The 21,156-nt window shown below is 41.8% G+C and overlaps 1 protein-coding gene across 1 annotated transcript in view; it reads right to left on the reverse strand.

Annotated features, from left to right (window-relative positions):
- The window catches only part of ZMIZ1 (zinc finger MIZ-type containing 1), a 476,022-nt gene that overhangs the window by 276,165 nt on the left and 178,701 nt on the right, over positions 1–21,156 (reverse strand). Inside the window, exon 4 of the mRNA XM_063133162.1 lies at positions 13,339–13,421. The gene's annotated coding sequence lies outside the window, so the exon portion shown is untranslated. The remainder of the gene's footprint in view (positions 1–13,338; positions 13,422–21,156) is intronic.

Below are 21,156 nucleotides of genomic sequence, written 5' to 3' on the forward strand. Positions count from 1 at the left end.
AATGACTCAAGTGCTTGCACAAGAGGTTCCTTTCCTTTTTCTTCTGGCACTGCAGAGTTCTATGGAGATTTAGTAGTTTAGGTTCTCCTGGAACGCTTTTTAAGAGTCGAAGACCAAAGCGTTTTACAAAGTGCAAAGCACAGCACTTTGTCAAAAACAGAAAATTGTGCCCATAAGCTCAGGCATTCCACTTTGCAAAATGCCCATGAACACACACACACACACACACACACTCAAGCACCAATGTAATTGGTTGTGCAATCAGCCCAGCCCTGCCTTCTGTTCCCAAGTGTGTGCACGTGTGCATAATATGTAGGTGGAGCAAAATGTGAGGGTACAATGGCACAGGAGCGGAACAACCAGAAGTTGGATCTATTTCAGGAAGTTCATACCAACCTCATGGCTCAGCCATGGATTCATGCTTGGCAGAAGATGCAAGGGCAGCTGATTACAGCACCATCCCTATGCTCTCTTACCTAAGCATCTCTCTTGTATTTTGTCCTGGGGGAAAAAGCTTAAATTATATAAACCTATGGTCATAACTTATTCAGAGACTTCATTTGGTGAAACACTTCTTCTTTTTTCCTCGGCACCTTACAGATAAAACACAAGAACTCCCTCTGATACCAGCCAAACAAATGTGCTGCCCAATGATCTGAGAGTAAAGATAAAATGAACTGACAGTGTAGTCAACAAATTTCACCCAGGCAGCTTGGACCACGGGGGAAGTCCATATCCAGAGCTTTCCCCAGTAGCCTCCAAACGAATCCATAAATAAAATAACAATGCCTATGCAATATTTCTTTTCATTTTATTTAAGAAGTGTATTCACCATTCTTCAACTGAAGCTATGATAGTGGCTTACCAAAAGTTTCAACAACAAAAACAACACAGAAATGCAAGAAAATACAGTAACACAGGATTGAGAGCAGCAATAAAAGTTCAGCATTTATAAATTCATATAAAGATTAACAAATCTAAGGATTATTGTTGTTGTTGTTGTTGTTGTTGTTATTATTATTATTATTATTATATTTATTTGTATCCTGCCTTTTGCCCAATACTGGACTTCAAGGCGGCCTTACGAAATTTAAAACATATACATTTTAAAGTCTAGGAAAAGAAATGTACAAAAATAAAAATAAAAATAAAAACATACAATATTAATTTATTTATTTATTTATTACATTTTTATACCGCCCAATAGCCGAAGCTCTCTGGGCGGTTCACAAAAATTAAATATTAAAACATTAAACGTTTAAAACACACAACAATTTTACAAGACCTTAACATAGATGGAGGACCAGATTATTCCCCAAAGGCTTGTCAGAACAAAAAAGTTTTAGCCTGCTTCCAAAAGCCCATCAAGGAGGCAGCCAGCCTAGCCTCCTCTGGAAGAGAGTTCCAGAGCACTGGAGCAGCCACCAAGAAGGCCCTCTCCCATGTTCCCACCAAGCATGCCTGTGAAAGTGGTGGGACAGAAAGAAGGGCTTCTCCAGAAGATCTCAAAGCACGGGCAGGCTCATAAGGGAGAAGACGGTCTTTCAGAGAACCTGGACCCGAGCCATATAGGGCTTTATAGGTCATAACCAGCACTTCGCTCCTCTGATGCCATGTTTCTCGCCAGCCCAAGGGCCTCTACTTCCCTTGCTCGGCTCCGTCCATTTTCTTCTGCTGCCCCTTACGCCTGGAACGCTCTTCCAGAACATTTGAGAACTACAACTTCAATCGCAGCTTTTAAAGCTCAACTAAAAACTTTTCTTTTTCCTAAAGCTTTTAAAACTTGATGTTGTGCAGACTTTATACTGTTAGTTTTACCCTACCCTGTGCCTGCTTACCCTACCCTGTGCCTGTTTGCATTCTCTTCCCCTCCTTATTGTTTTACTATGATTTTTTTAGATTGTAAGCCTGTGCAGCAGAGTCTTGCTATTTACTGTTTTACTCTGTACAGCACCATGTACATTGATGGTGCTATATAAATAAATAAATAAATAAATAATAATAATAATAATAATAATAATAATAATAATAATAATAATTTGAATTGCGCCCGGAAACAGACTAGAAGCCAGTGGAGCTGTTTTAACAGGGGAGTTGTATGCTCCCTATAACCAGCCCCAGTCAACAATCTGGCTGCAGCTCTTTGAACCAGCTGGAGTTTCCAAACACTCTTTAAAGGCAGCCCCACGTAGAGAGCATTACAGTAATCCAATCGGGATGTAACTAAGACACGTGTCACCGTGGCCAGGTCCGACATCTCTAGGAACGGGTGCAGCTGGCACACTAGTTTTAAATGTGCAAATGCAGTTGGACATATAAAAAGGTTTTCACCTAGTGCCAAAACGACAACAGCAATGGTGCCAAGCGAAACTCCTTTGAGAGGAAATTCCAAAGATGAGGAACACAACTTTGAAGGCTCCACCTCACATCTTACTTGTGTTTGCTGGAGGAGTGGGCCAGGGCAGCGACGTGGAAAAAACAGCTTCAGGCGACAATTTCAATCTCCAGGCTGGTCCCCCAAAACGGTATGGATCCAAACATATTTCAAATCCACCCTTTTCTCCATTGCTCAGTATACTGCCTTCATATCAGACATTCTAATTTTCTTTTTCTTCTGAACATTTTTTTTTTTTTTTGGAGATATGTATTTAACAGTGAGGTTGGCCCACAGATAATGGACTGAGGCAGGGAAAAGAATGTTACTGCAAAAGGTATAATTGTTATTGTAAAACCTCTAATCTCTGTATTTGGAGTGAAAAAAGTAAACACATTATAAAATCCACCCTTGACTTTCTGCCAAATAACCTCAATCCTATAAAATGCCTCCTAATGATCTGAATGTGATGGAGTCATTTAAATAACATGGAGGGCTCTTCAAGTAGCAGATACTGGCTCCTGATAATGCACAGCGAATGGGCTTATATCGCTGCTGCTAAAATATTTCTCGATGCTGCTGCAATTTTACATTTAATTCCAGAGGCCAACTGATAATTCAGTTCTGTCCTGATCATAGATGTGATCATCAAATTGATTTAATAAAGCCACTTTTTTTTCCAATGAGAGAAGGCTGATAGTGCCTCTTGGAGGATATTTGCTCAGCTCTAGAGATATTAGGTGATCTTGGGAGCTCTACTTCTAGGGATGCCTGGGAAAATTAGATCTTCGCAAATTCCTGTGCAAACTGATCTGATCCGCAGCACACAGACTAATATGCAGATCAGAACTTAGACATTCATTGGCTTCCACAGTTCCTGACAGTTCTAACACAGTTCTCGTATCAAAAAACATATCAACATCTATTCAGAGATACCTATTTTGTGAGAAAATACATTTTAAAATACCTATATAAATGTTATTTATTTTAAAAATGCGGCAACAGGACTGAACACATGCCAAGTCACACATGGACCATAAATAGACAGAACTGCCCATTCTTAACTACCTCACATATTTAGCTCACAAATAAAGAAACTAAAGTCTCCAATATAAACTCATTTGCTGAAATTTTTATGAGTACCAACAAAAGCAGTTGTTATATCATATTTATTTATTTATTGCATTTATATACCACCCCATAGCCGAAGCTCTCTGGGCGGTTTACAAACGTTAAAAACAGTAAACATTAAAACGAATATACAAAATTTAAAAACATAAAAAGCATAAAAACAGCTATTCTGGGGTCCATTAAAAACAAACAAAAACAGCATATGTTGTTAAATGCTGTTAAATGCCTAGGACAGTGGTTCTCAACCTGGGGCACTCCAGATGTGCTGGACTGGCTGGGGCATTCTGGGAGTTGTAGTCCAACACATCTGGAGCGCCCCAGGTTGAGAAAGGCTGGCCTAGGAGAAGAGAAAGGTCTTAACCTCGCGCCGAAAAGATAACAAAGTTGGCGCCAGGCGAGCCTTATCGGGAAGATCATTCCACAGTCGGGGGGCAACCACTGAGAAGGCCCTCTCCCTTGTTGCCATCCTCCGAGCTTCCCTCGGAGTAGGCACCCAGAGGAGGACCTTAGATGTAGAGTGCAGTAAACGGGTAGGTTCCTGTCGGGAGAGGTGTTCCGTCAGGTATTGTGGTCCCAAGCCATGAAAGGCTTTATAGGTCAAAACCAGCACCTTGAATTGGGCTTGGAAATGTATAGGCAGCCAATGATAACATCCCACAACTCGGCAAGCCTGTATGCTTCACCTGAACCATTTTGCCAATATAGATGGGAAAGGTGTTATCAGAACAGCAACAGAGGAGAAAAGGAAATCAGCCATGTTTGGTGAGCTTAGAACTTTTCACCTGGGGAAGAGGCCTCTTAACTCTCTCCCCATCAAACAACTGCTCAGGGACGTAGCATCTGTTTAGACATAGCACTGCTTTCCCCTACTTAAGAGAAACATCTGTACCATTACACCCATTCCTTCCCACACCACAAGGCCACTTGCATGTCTAGTAACAGACACCTCATTCAACACAGAAGAGAACTGGGGAGGTCTACCATACTTAACTGGCCTTAAAGCATAGGGCCACAAATGAACAGGGGCAGAGTGAGTTGGGTTGTGGGAGAATTTCGTTCGCTTCACATTTTGATTCAGAAATTGTCAAATTTGCTCTTCCTGAATCAATATGAGAACCACAATGCAGCTAGCTTTTGTGATTCAGCTCTCTGGTTTTTTTTTTAAAAAAGCATATTTTGGGAAGGACACACAAAGTATTTTATTGCACACCCCCCCCCAAAAAAAACCCACACATACAAAAGAAAAAGCATTATATACTGGAAAACTATTTTCAAAAATATCCATATTCAGCAAAAATGCGTATATAGATGCATATAACGAGAGGTGTGTAAGAAAACGCATATGAGTTTTCATGCTTTTTTTTAAAGTTGCAAATTGATGCAAAAATAGGATGAAATAAACTGAGGACTGGGAAAAGCGAGAAGCTGAGAAAAAACAGAAATTAAGGTTGAAAGGAGTCCTTCCTCTACTCTTGTCAAATTATTTTATATTTCAATCAGCTTATTTATTTTATTTATGTAAGCTTATTTATTTTATGGACATGTATATCATTCTTCTCTTCCATTATGGAACTCAAGGTAGCATTCATAGGGTTCCCAGGTGGCCTCCCATCGAGGGGCACATGTACACAAAGGGTTTGCCCTGGGGTGGCTTCGCAGCAATCATCTACACGGCATCTTGCACCAATCACGTCATCTACAGGACGCAGCCGCCATTGCGAAGCCATCTGGGGGCAAATCCCAGAAATTCTGCTGAAAATAAGTTGGGCACTTACCCCGACTTTTTTTTGTCAGCGGAGGCTTGTCACAGCTCATGGCGTCCCGTGATTGGTCACCATGGGCTGGACAGGGTAGGGGGCGGACCTCAGGAGAGTCCTGTGCCCCGTAGAAAATATTTTTTAAAAATGGGGGGGGGAGGAGGAGGACAGGAAAGGGCCCCACGCCTCTTCAAAAATAAAAACCAAAAAGGGGGGGAGGAGAGGAAAGGGCCCCGCACCTCTTCAAACATTAAAAGTAACAAAATGGGGGGGAGGAGAGGAACGGCAAGCATTCCTCCCCCTTTTATTGTTATTATCTGTATATGCACAGATACAGATAGTAAGAATATAAAAAGGGAGGGGAAGGAATGAGCAGCCAGAGGGAGGTCAGAGGGAGGAGAGGTGGTTTGGGTGCCTGCGTCCTTCTCCTCGTCCTCCTGGCTGCCTCGTTCCTGCCCCTCGTTCCTTTCCCTGGCAGATTCCAGGAAAGAACTCAAGTGGGGCACCAAAGCGCCACCCTCAAGATGGGGGCCAGGTTTTCAGCAAGGTGGCTGCATCATGTGCCTTCAGAGCAGGCCCTTACTCCAAGATAGGACAAGACGGTGTGTATTCTGTAATTTCACAGGAACGCCAGAGGAAACACCATATGGTTTTAGGTACAGAATTTAGCACCATGAATATCTTCTATTTCTGTCCGAAAAAGAGTCTGTTTCTAGACCCTATCGCCACAAAGATATGCTTGAATGTAGGTGAGCAACTCCAGGTTAATTCTCAGACGGCAGAGAGGATGCTGAAGAAGACTTGAAGTGACCGGGAATGGGCCTACCTCCTTGCACCACCCACCAAGTTGCCAAACTAAAATAGATTATACAAAGCAGCAAAAATAAATAAATAAATACAGGATTTATTATGAGACGTAAGAGAATGTATGCAAATCTTTGTGATTTGCATATGTTTTACCAGTTGCAAAATGTTATTAGTGAAGAGTGCCACACCTCTCAGTATGGAACCTGACCTTCTGCTTCCACATTTCAGTTAGTGTTACATAGGAAAATATTTGCCTACCTATCTGGTATTATTCAGTGAGAGGTCTACATTCCATGTGAGAGGTATCGTAACAATTTGTGTTGTTGTACAGTGCAACTGTTGCTGTGTCTTACCTGTTGATGGTGCAGCCAAATCTTAAGATCAGTCAGGCAATTAATGTACACAACATTTCAGATACTTCCAGTTCTAAAGTAATTAATGCACTTGTGCACCCAATCTGCATACTACACTAAATGTTTACGTCCCCATATTCCTACATCTCCATTGTTTTTTCCTCTTTCCAACTTAAGTTCATAGTTCTAAAACCCAGCACACGGGCAGGAGATTCCGCCATTATCCCCTGGCCTTTCATATTTCTGTATTCACCTCAGAGGAAATTTAACGCCACAGAACTAGATTAAAGGAAGGCAAAAAGATGGACCTAAATCAGCACACAGGAAAAGAGCCTGAGCTAAGGTTCAGCCTGCATTGTGACTGCATATTAAAACCCACATAATATGAAAGAAAAGAAATTTATTCATCTGCTGGGACTGCCATACAAAAAGCACAATCATTTCCAAAATCAAGGACCAGTGAAGTGTGCAAAAGAAGAAGAAAAAAAGGAAAAGAAAGCTCTAGCTGGGCCTAAACATCTCCGTAATAGTGAATAGTGGTTGAGGAACCCTCTCTACAGGAGTGACAGCAGTTTCAGATGTGTATGGAAAAACAACAACATGAAGTACAGTCCTTTCAGACAGATGGGAGATCATATACTTTGAATGCACACACACCCAAGTTTAAAAAACAAAAACAAATTAAACTTCCTGAAACCAAGCACTTCCGGCTAGACTAAATACACTTCTCTCTGACATGAGAAACCTAGGTCTGGGCTGGTTTAGTAGCATTTTACCCCAATGTTGGAATCCTATGGATAGTTGCTTGGGAGAAAGCTCTCTTGAATTCCCATCCAAACAAATACCCACAGGATGAGGCTTCCAATGAACAATGTTTAGATATATGGTTTGCATTGCATGGAGGTTTTACTGGAAGAGCTCAACATTTATCCAAGTGCCAAACCTAAGCCCAAGGTTTATTCAAACATATTTCTGTATTGGGGTGTCTTAGTGTAAATGTATTGTCGTTTCATTTAAGAAATTGTGGCACAACTATATGGTGCATATTTTCTTTGTAGTGTGAGAGTTAAAACACACACACAACCTGCCTCCATTTTGCCCTCCCAAACAAGACCAGAGTTCAAAACTCACTCTTAGGCTTTAGCTAGACCTACCTGTTAGCCCGCGACAGAGGAGGGAAGATCTCACATTGTGTTTAATGCAAGATCCCTCCTCTGTTTACATGTGATGACCTCAGAAGGAGAGATGTCGCGCCTGCCTTTTTTATTTTTTTGGATTAAAGGGCCAGCAGCGCACAAATACTCGTGCGCAAAAGGTAAGTACTTTTTAAAATTTAAATTACTTTCCTCGCTCCCCCCACCCTACCCCCAATGGGTGCGGAGCAAGGTCAACCTGTGGCACCCGGGACCATGGAAAAACCAGGGCCAAAGGGGAGGGCAAGATCCCGGGGGAAGGGAGGGATCATCCCTCCCTGATCCCGGGATCCCCTGTGCATAATGTGGATGCACAGGGACGATCCTGGAGATCACCGTTTAAAGCTATGGTCTTAGCTACTTAACCTAACTCATCCATTCTGTCTCTCAAATATTACCCAGGGAGGTTGTGGGCTCTCCCACACTAGAGGCCTTCAAGAGGCAGACGGACAACCACCTGTCAGGGATGCTTTAGGGTGGATTCCTGCATTGAGCAGGGGGTTGGACTCGATGGCCTTGTAGGCCCCTTCCAACTCCACTATTTTATGATTCTATATGGCAACATTCTAGCTTCATCCTGTGTAAGAATATCAACTTATAATGGCCTTGGTCAGCAATGTTGAAAATCAACACAGCTGGTTTGTGTTTGGCCCAATAATGGGGGTACTGACATCTACGCAGTGCACCCGCACACAACCACTTTGCCATGCCAGGATTCAAAAAGGAAGAAGAAAACACAGGCTGAAAACAAGCCCCTCATGTACATTAGACCTCAGTTGGTATTGACAGAGAGTTTAGGAAGGAATGTGTTTCAGAGCTGAAATGATAGAGTGCAAGTTTGCATGAATCTTAACTGCAAGTTCCCAGGAGCTACGAACTAATGCCACACTCTTCTAATTTGACTCGGGGATTCCACGTGGCAACAGCAAGTCTTGAGAAACAGCTCTTCACTCTAACCTGATTTGAGTGATCATCTTTTGTTTGCATTACTGCAGCTCTCAAGATGACAGCTATCACATCGGATTACGGAATGTTGCTTATGGTGACATTCACCAAAAATGAACCACTGAAGGATCAAAAAACAAAAAACAAAAACAGGAGGCTTAGCTTGCCTGCTTAGTTCACCAAGACGAGGGACAGACAAGACATTTTATGGGAGTTAGAAATGTCTTGAGAGAGGTTTTGATCTTCAATCCTACTCCTACCTCTGGTTAAACAGCTTTTTCAGGTTTTTGAAGCAATAGGAAAACTGACCCAACTTGTTTACAGTAGGTGAAATTGGGGTATGTGCACATCACAAGCCGTGGTCCCTCTTCCAAACCACCTCGAACTTTCTGTGGGTGTGTGGGTGGGTGTGGGGGAAACATCGCCTGTCTCCAGCACAAGACGTACACTGTGTAAAAATGTATTTCATCAATGCACAAATACATCCTACCTGGTAGTCTCTGGAATAAACATAAATGCACTACTTGGCCGTGGTCTCATATGCATTACTTACATTTCAATTGGACTACTGCAACATGCTCTATATGATAGGACATGCTCCAGCATCAGCCTCTCCCTGCCATTCCCTTTAAGCCAGCAATACAGCTCCCAGAAGGTATAGATGAATGGAACGCAGTGCAATGCATTGGAATGGAGCAAAACACAATAATCATGATTTTCTCATATCTGCTGTCAAAGGAGGAAGGTGTAGAATAGGTAGCAGCAGCCTGTGGATGACAGGGATGCTTAGGCTGGCTTGATTGGGGTGGGTGGGTCTGGGAGTGAGTTGTTTTGGCACAAAAGAAAGGATTTTGGAGGGTAAGCAATGGCACATTGGTAAAAAAGTGACAAGGAGTTGGGAGCTGCAGAGAGGCGCTCAGATCTGTGTGGAAAGCCAGAAATGGGGTGCAGCAGTGAGGTAGGTGATTGGCGACACTGTTAGAAGCTAGCTGATGACCCTACTATTTTTCTGCGCCCCTCATGAACTTAAATTAAAATTTGTAAAAAAACATTTCAGTAATAAAACTTTGGGATAATGACTGGATGACAAATTTGGTCCTCCAAACCATTAGACAGCCCTTATCTTGATAATTTTAGCTTGTAAATCACCAGACGTTGACCCGATTCAGATGTAGCCGTAGCAATTCCTTGGTTTTTTTAACCCAAGAATTGCGGGGACAAGCTGAGCACAAGAGGCGGGCGTTTATCTTTTCTGCTTTTAGTCAATAACCCAGGAACACCCCATTCCCAGGTAACTGCATGACATCTGACTTTTTAAAATTTATTTTTACATGCTATCTGAAAGCAGAAGAAAATACTTGCAGTACAGATGCCCAAACCATTCAATTTAGTGTCAAACTGGAATTCTCTCAATGCAAAATATGGAATGTTTGAATGCAAACAGCTCTGAATACAAAGAGAAAAGGTCCTTCCATTGTATATCAACTATTATAGGAGTATTAAGAGATCTATGTACATCTCAACCAAGCAGTGGCCCTGGGCCAATGACAGCCCCTAAAATCATTAGGTTAATGCCAAGCCTGCATTTTGGAGTGTACAAAGCACTTCACAGGCATTTCCCCAGCATCCTCCCAATGGCCGTGTCAGACAGGCCAGTTTTATTATCACCACATTACAAATGCCAGGGGCGGGGGGAATGCTAAAAAAAATAAAAAATGGCAGCTTGCCAAACAGAAATGCAAGAGGCCAAGCAAAGCAGGTACAAATATAGTTTTAAGAGATATATTCCCAATGCATTCCAAAATAAATTATTCAGGAGAAATGTATATAGTACTTCAAAGGAAGCAACATGGTATATGTGTGTGCTACCTCTCATCAGCATCTTTCAGGAAATATAGTCTTTCCTTAGTCCCGCCACCTCTCAATTGATTACCTCACACTGATTGAATGTTTGTGCTCCACGTAGGTAGCATTGATTTTATTAATAAAGCTTGACCACACAAGCTTTATTAATTGGGTCGAGTGGCAAAACATACTCCCTCCCCTCAAAAAGCAAACAAAAAGACATTCTGGAGAAAAGAATGGTTTCAGGAATACAGAAACGGACTATCCTTTTCTCAGCCTAATCTACTTCAGACTATTAAGAGGGTATGTTAATAACCCAAGAATTGCGAAGCACATTGTATTGTACATTCCAAGGAGCTACAGAGAAATAATAAGTCAAATTTTTCGATTTTATGCTGTCAGAATGAAATATTCTAGCCTCCCCCTCCCCCACAAATATGGAGATAATTATTAATTATCTATTTGTTTCTCAACTATCCTCCAAGAAGCTCAGGATGGCACACATGGGATTTGTCATATCCCGCCTTTTGCCCAATGTTGGGCCTCAAGGCGGCCATGCTGGGCCTCACAATTTTATCTTCACAATAGCTATTTGAGGTAGGTTATATTCAGAATCAATGACTAATGCAGGCTCATCCTGCAAGTTTCACGGCTGAGCAAAAATCGGAACCAAAGTTTGCCTGGTACAAGTCCAACACACTAAAGGCTACGCCACTCTGGCTTTCACATATGGGACAGACTCTTTTAAGCTGCCAGACCAATGCAAGAAGCTATTCTTTATGCTGTAATTTAGAAGCTCTTCATACAAACTAGCATGTTGGAATAAATAATACAGTTGCTTGATTATTATCTATTTGTGTAAGCGACTAGGATCGCCAGAAGGCATGTTTGATGATTGCAGGTGAATGTGGGGGGAAACAGAATGGGAGAATAGTTTGGGTAATAACAGAAATGGAGGTCATCCTCCCTTCATTTCCAATAATTGCATCTGAGCATGAAGTCTTTCATCTTAGCAATCAACAGTTTTTACTACAAAAAAAGTCTCTTTCTTAAATCTTAATAAGTGACCAGAGAATCAGGTAAAGGACAGACCAGCAGATAAACAAGAGACTACAATGCTTTGTCTAAACCAGCCTTCCTCAACCTGGGGCGCTCCAGATGTGTTGGACCGCATCTCCCAGAATGCCACAGCAGCTGGCTGGGGCATTCTGGGAGTTGTAGTCCAACACATCTGGAGCGCCCCAGGTTGAGGAAGGCTGGTCTAGACAATCAGAAACCAGTGACAGGTTGCAAGAGGAATCCATCTCTTCTCTTCTCTACAGCAGGAAGCATGACCCTCAAAACCCAAGCTCTGAAACTGAGCAGGCAATTTACGCCCATAGGGGAGGGATCATAGCTTAGTGGAAGAACTCCTGCTCTGCATGCAGAACGTCCCAAGTTTAATCCCTGGCATTTCCAGGTGATGTAACAGATGTCTGCCTAAGACCCCTGGAAAGCTGCTGCCAGCCAGAGGAGACAACACCAGAATAAATGGGGCAAATAGTCCAGCCTAGTTTCCATGTTCCAAACTGCTATTTTTAAGTCATTTTTTAAAATTATTATTTAACAACACATGATAAATCATATATATACATAACATAACATTCTTCTCATTTCTTAGCTATACATTCTACTTCTTAACTAACTCACTTTAATAAGTACCCCCCTCCCCCACCCTCGGGATCTTATTCTAGTTTCCAAAATTGCATTGAATCTTCTGGCAGTGTTCTTCCTCTCCCTTTTGACAATACATGTTCTAGGAACAATTTCCATATCACTTCAAAATCATTTTTTTTTGTTATTCCCCTTCTAAATCTGATATTACATGTTAATTTATCATTTATAGCAATATCCCATACTTCTTTATACCAATCTTCTATATCATAATCTCCTTGAACCTTCCAATTTCTGGATATCACTAACCTTGCAGCTGTTAACAGGTTTGTTATTAATACTTTTTCCATCTGATTACATTTGAGATTTCCATACATTGATAATAATGCTATACTTGGGTGTTTCTTCTAAATCCATTCCAGTTATTTCATTTATTTCTCTATACACCATTTTCCATAATTTTTGTACATGTTCACAATTCCACCACATATGTATATACATTCCTTTCTCCTGAGCTATTTTTAAGTCATAACAATAATTTTGTGGTTTAATTTTTAGATAGGTTACATGAGGACCTCTGAAACAAAGAAATTGGTAGATAAGACTTATGTGAAGGGAGCCTAATAATGGAACTTGGGACCATGTCAGACCTCGGGAATAGGCTTAGTTCAGGCACAACAAACAAACCATTTGTTCTAACTATGTTTATGAATAGCAGTGAGCCCCAGGCTTGTCCACTCCCTCATAACCACATGAGGAGCAGGGATGAGAAATGTTCATTTGTCATTTAAAAATAACCATAGTTTCCCATTTGGCTTGAATAAGAGAAACTATGGTTTGTTGCAAGGCACAATGGGAGATTCCCATCATGTAGGAAGGAGGGAGTGTGCAATGTCAGGGCCTTCCGCAGCTGATGCACACAATGAGATTCCATGTTAGTTCATTCTATCTGAACAGAATCATACTGATGGTTCTTTAACTAATAAGAGAGTGCTCAGTGTCATCTCAAGTCATTTTACTGACTGACGCAAAATCCAAATGCAGCCCCTAGTAGGCTCAACACTTTATAATGTCTTGCTGCACTATATAGATGCCAATTTCTGCCTTCATTTATTTACCCCGCCCCCCACATGGTGCTACCTGAACCAGATCACTTTGTCCTGCTGCATTGGCTTTGCGCATCCTGAATCCTTGGAATGGAGCAAGTTATATACTTACATAATAAAATTAGTAAAGAAATAAAAACAGCTTATCTAAGTAAACAGCCCAACTGGTTTTACCTGAGTGTTCCACAAGCACCTCCTTATCCAATGGCAGCTACTGACTAGGCCCGTTGGTGTTTCACATAACAGGATTTATTTTCCTATAATAAAAAAAAAAGTCACATTATTACCAAGAGTGCAAAGACACTGCATGTCTGTAATTACACGGCAGGATAGGAACAGACAATCTCAAACACCAAAGTCTTGATAGCTTGCCATTGTTCATTCTTCTGACCTCACCCCGCCAAATTCTCTGCCGCACGTTCCCTCACTGGCCTTGGGATGGCTTGCCTTCTACCACAATAAGTTCTCTGTCTTTCCTTCTTCCCCTGTTCCTGAATAACAGATTATTGGCACCAATGAAACATTAGGGAAAGGGAAAGACCTGTCCCTTGCAGCCAGTATGTTCCTTACAAAGTGCTGTCATAGGGGCAGTTTTCAAATATCCCCTGTGTGCAGGATGTATTTTGGGCAGGCTGAGGTAGCAATCTTGGCGCTCTCATGCCCAATTCCACCACATATAGAACCTTGAATGAGAACAGGGAGCTCTGTGTGAGTCTGCCTACATAGGTACGATAGACTTGCGTGAGCCATCTATCCTCTCCTGTTCCCCCACCTCAAGTAGATGAGTCATGTGAGTGGGCCTACTTGTGTAGAAATTTTTGTCCATAGAACTCAATTCTCATTCAAGATCAAGGAAATACATGCATCAGGGAAGAGTGGATATCAATGCAGGTTTTGTTGCTTTGTGCCCCAATGTGTGCAGGCTATGGTTTTGGGTGATCTTACTATTTGGCCATCCTGAATATGCTCCTCTTTCTTCGAGAAAATAGGATAATGGATGTGTACCTAATAGAAGAAGTGAAATGCCTGCAAAATGCCATCCCATTGAGATAAAGGCAAAGTTTACAAATTACCCTGGCACATTACGGTAATTTCTAGGAAAAGCTATTTAGTCATTAAGGAACTACTATAAAGGGGGTGATGATTGGATGTTTACAGGCAATGTGTATTCTACGTGCTGTTTCAGCAGCCAAGTGTACTGTCCAAACAAGCTCCCTTTTATAAGTTTGAAGAGTCACAGTGGGAGAACACCACAAAAAATATTTCTGAACTTTCAAATGAACATGAAGTCATGCTGGAATCTTTAATAGATTTTCAAGGCAGGCAATAAGGAACTGCCTTCTAAAGAGTCAGACTGATGGTCTCTCGTTCAGAAGGGGAACACTGAAGTCTATCAGTGTAAAATAAAAATTTCTTCAAATCATTGGTATATACAGTAAAACGTTGTCTAGCCCAACAGCAATTCAACAAAGCCAAAGGCAGAAGTCTTCTCCTACCCTGCTGCCTGAGATATCTTTAATCAGAAATCTCAGGAATGGGACCGAGGACCTTCTGTACTACACTACTGAGTTATGGCCATTTCCCAAAGGCAGAGCCATTGCTATCTTCTTTCAACAGGTTTGTCCAGGGTATGAACCCAGGGCCTCTTGCACCCTAAGCAAGAATCATGTTTCTCAGATATCTTCAGCTTGCCCCTGTTCTATACTTATTTTGCCTTCTGTGTGCACTCCCCCCTTGCCCATCAAGCACCAACATTGATTCCACAGCAAAGCATCCAGAGAGCCTTGCACGCCTGCTGCTATGTGTAAAGATCTATAGATTGGGAAAGAGACCAACAAGCCAGACAGGTGGCAAATTATAGAGTTATACACACACACACACACACACACACACACACACACACACACACACACACATATCAAACCTTGAACTGTCAACCTTCTGTTCAGGAATTAAGTCTCCCAACCACCAATTCACACAGCATTAATTTGACGGACAGCAGCTTTCAGCAGTTAAGAGAGGCATCTATGTCAGCCTATCTACCTCAAAATGCTTTGTGCATATAAAACCACAAGCTTTGTGGATATAGAATATGTACTCTACTAACCCCCCTAGTATCTTAATAAGAATAATCTCTTTTGGGATTGGGGTAATCAAAGAGTGTGTTGTAGTATAAGTGTCACGCAGTTCAGTAATAGATCCTAAGCAATGGCTTTTCATGGCTAAGAGTACATAACTACAGATAAATAATTTGTTGTTTGACTACAGTATAACAGGGCAGATTTTAAAGCTGTAGATAAATACTGAATTACTGGTTCAAAATTTTAATCATCAAATACAGCTTTTATAAACTCTGTTTTTTTAAAATCAATTATAGTTCAGCGTTTGTATTTTTTGGTATGTTTGATTATAATTCACTATTTTAACATCTGAATTTTAAAAGTTAGTTCCTCATTCCCCCATCCATCAAGGCAACTCCCTCTCTCCTTTCAAAGTCACCTCTTCCACAAAGCCTATTCTTTGGCCGTAGCTAGACCTAAGGTTTATCCCAGGATTGTCCTGGGGTCAAACCTGTTCATCTAAGTGCAACACAGGGCATCCAGCGCTCAGGCAGGGACAAACCCGGAATGATCCTGGGATAAACCTTAGGTCTAGCTACAGCCTAGGAATCAGGAGTTGATGGCTGTGAAGAGCAGGAGGTCAAACTGTGAAGTGGTGATATTTTCTTGTGTGTGTGTGTTTTGCATGCTTCTTTCAAACCCTTTCAGGAATATCCCGTGCCTTCGATAGCTCCAGATTTGCTCTTGACATAAGCCCAAATGTTATACATGTCGACTAGAAAGCAACACGGAGAGTTTAATAGGCCTTACTCCCAGGTACATGGCTATAAGATTGTAGTTTAAGGTCATAGCTAGACCTAAGGTTTATCCCAGGATTGTCCTGGGGTCAAACCTGTTCATCTAAGTGCCACACAGGGCATCCAGCGCTCAGGCAGGGACGAACCCGGGATGATCCTGGAATAAACCTTAGGTCTAGCTACGGCCTTTATCTCCAGTTTTCGCTTATTTTATGTAACCCATCCTTGCCACATGATTACCTCACCTGGTCATTTACGACTGATGTGTCCTCGGTTACTTACAATGCTATCCTATGCATGTTTACTCAGAGGTAAATCTGTGCTCAAGGCAGCTTACTCCTGAGTAAGTATGCAGAGGATTGGAGCCTTAGGCCATAGCTTGACCTAAGGTTTATCCCTGGATCGTCCAGGGGTCAAACCTGTTCATCTAGGTGACACACAGGGGATCCAGTGCTCAGGCAGGGGCGAACCCTGGATGATCCCAGGATAAACCTTAGGTCTAGCTGTGGCCTTAGACTCAATGTGCAAGGATTAGATGCTCCATGCTGTTGTTTTTGCCTTACCCACTGTTATTGCTGAAGAACTGCAACAACCCCAAACCTGAAAATTGTTTGAGGCTGTACGCAAGACGTCCTCTGCTAGTCTCCTTCCATATAAACAGGAGAAGTTTCAGCACTGTGTAGATGTTTCAACAGTGCTACTGTTTTGTTAACATGTCAATATGAATAGTGCCTTGTAACTACCCATTTCCTATACACAAATACAGCTCTGCGGCAATCTCTGGGAGGTTGTTGTAGTTTTTTTTTAAAAAAATATTGGACAGTGTGTGCTTGCTGATCCAGCAGAGGGAGCACAGAAACAGCCAGTAGAGGCAAAATGAATTGCTAATTTGTAAAAGATGCTGAGTATTTATTATAAGCAAGATCTCTGTGCTGCAATAAAGCAGAGGGTATCTTGTTCTTTGACCAGGGAACCAGGCTTTCGATCAACATACAGGAAAGAAAAGTTTTGACATATATTTACTGCACTGCTCTGGGTATCCACCAAAAATAAAGTAAACTGGAGCAGGTTCTGGAGCAAGTACAAGTTGTTCAGAATTATTATACATGGGGTGGGGGGTGAGGTGAGAGAGATTCCCAGCCTCCACTTCCACACGTTCCTTTTGTCAATAACAGCACTGTCAGGTTTGATTTTATTATTCTATTATAATTATTATTATTATTATTATTATTATTATTATTATTATTATTATTATTATTATTATAATATACACATTGATCAGCTCTCAACTTCCAACGGCTTAGAAAATTGGTTAAGCAGCTTCAACAAGTGCAGAGCAGTTGGGCCAAAGCACATCAATCTGTTGCCAGGTTTGGAATTTTAATCTACAAGCGTCAGTTTTCCCCCTAACCGTGTCCCTAGACAAGTTCCCTGGCTAAGGGGGGCACTGGCTGTGGTACTAAAAAATCCCACTCCAGTCCCACCACCGACTTGCAGCTTGCGCTGTAAGGGGAACTGCCTACAACTGGGCTCAAAAACAAAACGCCTACAGGACTAATGCTCTCTGTAATGCTAGTACTTCAGGATTTAAAAAACAAGGAAGAAGATAAGATAAGCAGCCTTAAAGTGAGAGACGGGAGGTAGAATTCATCCTAGGGGCAGGATGCTCAAAAGCAAAAGTTGCCAAGGATTTGGGGCATCAAATCAAGGCACAGAGTACTGCCATTACCTTCTAAGCCAACATTTTGTGAAGGCGGGAGAGGTATGGCTAAAGCATTCAGCATTCTGTAGGCCTGGGATAGATCGGCCTGTTAGGATATTGCAGAGGATTGAATCTTAGGTGCTTACAGAGGCAAGCAGGCAAGCCCTTAAGAAGAGCCTGTTAACACATGTTAAATTTGGCACTAAAAGTGATGTTCCAGAGAAGAGGAACTTCACAGCCCTTCCCCAAAAATTGTTCTGAATATCTTGAGGATTACAAGGATATATTTCTGGACATAGAAACTATTGCTTCTAGTAGGGTTGCCAGCTTGCAACCCAGAAACTTGCTCAGTCTCTTTAGAACTAACAACGAAGTCTCTTCTTCCTCCCCCATTCTTTTCACCCCCCTCCCTCACCCTGCTGGCTTTGTGGCACATCTGAAGTTGCTCATTGCAGCAGGCAAGGGCACACTGGACCAAAGGACCAGGGCAGGAGAAGCCACGGACATTTCGTCTCATGCTTCATCAGCAGTTTTTAAAAAGCCCAGAGCTCCAAGGTTGTAGTCTGGCTGTCCCAACTTATAACATATACTCTAGTCAACGGTAGAATTGTAAAAGGTGGTTTGGATACTTTGAAGTTGTTAAAAGCTGTTAAAAGCTATAAGTAATTAAAATTTAGTTATGATAAAACGCCGCATGTAGAGAGTAAGGTAGAGTAGCATAGAGTAGTCCCCTACAGTTTATCTCAGCTAAATTATTCAAGGAAGGTCCCGTATTCTTGTATTCTTCTTCTCCTTCACCTCTCGGACTTTATCAATCACGTCGAAAACGCTCAATCTCCTGCCATATAGCAAAGACTCCTATGGAGTGTTGTCCTTCACTTCAGATCTTTTGCTTTTGGGAGTCTGCCTCCCAGCCTGTGAAAAATCATCCCAACTTATATCAACCCTTCACTTTCAAATATCGTTTCCCAATTAATTTGCAATTATTATAAATTATAAATATTTATTTATTTATTTATTTAGAATATTTATATACCGCTCCCCATTGAAAAATTTCGGAGTGGTGTACAAAGTAAAATGAAAATAAAAACAGAATAAAACAGTTATAACAAAATTTAAAAGAAGCAAAAACAGAGATTCAAGGCTTCATATTAAGGAAAGGCTTCTTGGAATAAAGATGTTTTTAGGAGGCGCCGAAAGGAGTACAAGGTTGGCGCCTGCCTGACCTCCAGAGGCAGGGAATTCCACAGGAGGGGCGCCACCACGCTGAAGGCATTTCTCCTGGTGGACTCCAATCAGAGGATGGATCTATGTGGAACCACCAGGAGCAGGCCCTCAGATGACCTCAGTGACTGGGCAGGTTGGTAAGGGAGAAGGCGCTCTCTCAGGTATCCTGGTCCCAAGTTGTTTAGGGCTTTGTACACAAGTACAAGAACCTTAAACCTGGCCCGGTAGCGAATAGGCAGCCAGTGCAGTTCCCTCAGCAGAGGAGTTACATGCTGGAAAGGGGCAGCTCCAGACAACAGCCGAGCTGCAGCATTCTGCACTAGCTCCAGCTTCCGGAGCAGCTTCAAGGGCAGCCCCACATAGAGCGTGTTGCAGTAATCCAATCTGGCAATAAATATGGCAATGATGGGGGTGGAAACCTATATGCCACAAAGTAAAGAACCAGAAAAGTGTTCTGTAAAGTATATAAACATTTCAGTGATGAGCTTGCCAGCCAGTCACTCCTTCTTGCTTTTTGCCCCACTGTGATGGCGACAAAATTATATAGTGGCCTGGAGACTGTGAGCAGACATATGTGTCTCTGGGGATGGCACCTGATTAGGTGATTCTCAGCAAGCCTCAGACTGGAATAAGGAGATGTGGTGAAGTCTGTAAGATCGTATATTCAAATACTTAAGGAAATTTTTTGGAGGCCAATTGCTGCCCAGCACCCTAGTCCCCCCACTTTCACTTGCCTCCCGATGGTCTCTTCCTCCACCTTTGCTCTGGATTGCAAGTTTTGTATGTTTAATTTGCCCCTTCCAAAACAAACCCTGAAAGATGTGCAAAACTGAAAGGGAAACAAGCTGTAGTCCTTTTGTCTAAGATGCCCAGTGAACAGGGCTGACACTACTATTAGGCAGAATGAGGTGGCTGCCGCAGACGCTGGGCACTATGGAGTGGGCAGCTCCCTGTCAGAGGACAGAGCTGTGTGTTCTAGGCAACATGGCCTGGACCCTTCGAGGCTAACCTGCTGCCCTCAAGTGAGGTAGAGAAGGCTGTCTCATCACCATTGTTGAAGTAAAATTCAACTGCCAATCCAGTTGACTTCTGTAGATGGAATGGGGAGGGAGCACCATCTTGTCCTTTGCCTCAAACAGCAAAATGTCTTGGGCCGGCCCTACCAGTGAACAAAAGTCCTCTTATAGAAACATTGAGTCCTGTGTAGAGTTTACAAAGAATTAGCTTGGTAGGTTTTACTCACACGCAGATCGTATTGTTCAGATATGTCTACCTTTATGCAGAGTAAATAACATGTGAAAGAGGCCCCTTTCTGGGTAGGCAGCTTTTAACTTTGAAACCTATAGGCTGAAACTTAACACGTTTTTAAAAACACATAGTAGCAGACTAGTGAAGTAACACAGTATTAAACCTTTTGTGCACTCCTGCTTCTCAACTCATCTACCACCCACACAGTTCTACCACTATGATAAGCTTTCATGTCCTCACCTGGAAAAGGAGAAAGTTCATACCAACCTGGTGGAACAGGTTTTAAATGCCCAGCTAATGGATGCAACTCTAATAAGAACATTTTCTTGTCCTGGGCTGAATAAAGATGTTAAATTTCTATTTATAATCTTGGCTTATGGCAGGAAACACTTTTTTTCAAAGTACCAAACATAAACCAATACTAAAAAAAAATCTATAATATGTATTGGGAAATACACAAAACACAACTAAAACAGCCTTGCAAATGAGAGAAAACAATATCTTTGCCAGCACACACACAGCCCAGATATATGTGACTGTGTTAAGCATTTGTGGTAAGTCTACGTTTTGAACGAAGAAAAGAATCAAATTTCTTTTCTTAGCCGACTTTCAAGACCATAGTCTCCCCAAGGTGGCTTACAGCATAAAAATATAATTCAACATCAAACATATTCATAAAATCACATTAAATATATACAGCTATTTTAAATGAACCAGTTACAATAACATACAATTATAAAATGCCCATCAGCACCAATTAAAAGCTAGGGAGAACAGTTGAGTCTTTCCAAAGCTTCTTAAAAGAGGTTTGATCCAGATGTGTATCTCTGGGGATAGCATTCCATACGATAGGGCCACCACTGAGTAGGTCCAGTTTACAAATATCTAGAAAAAAATCTTACCCCAAATAACAAGGCAATGTCTATTTGCAAGCCTGTATTACAAATAGAAGATGGAA

Source organism: Elgaria multicarinata, chromosome 8, assembly GCF_023053635.1.
Source record: "Elgaria multicarinata webbii isolate HBS135686 ecotype San Diego chromosome 8, rElgMul1.1.pri, whole genome shotgun sequence".
In the NCBI taxonomy this organism is placed as follows: Eukaryota; Metazoa; Chordata; class Lepidosauria; order Squamata; family Anguidae; genus Elgaria; species Elgaria multicarinata.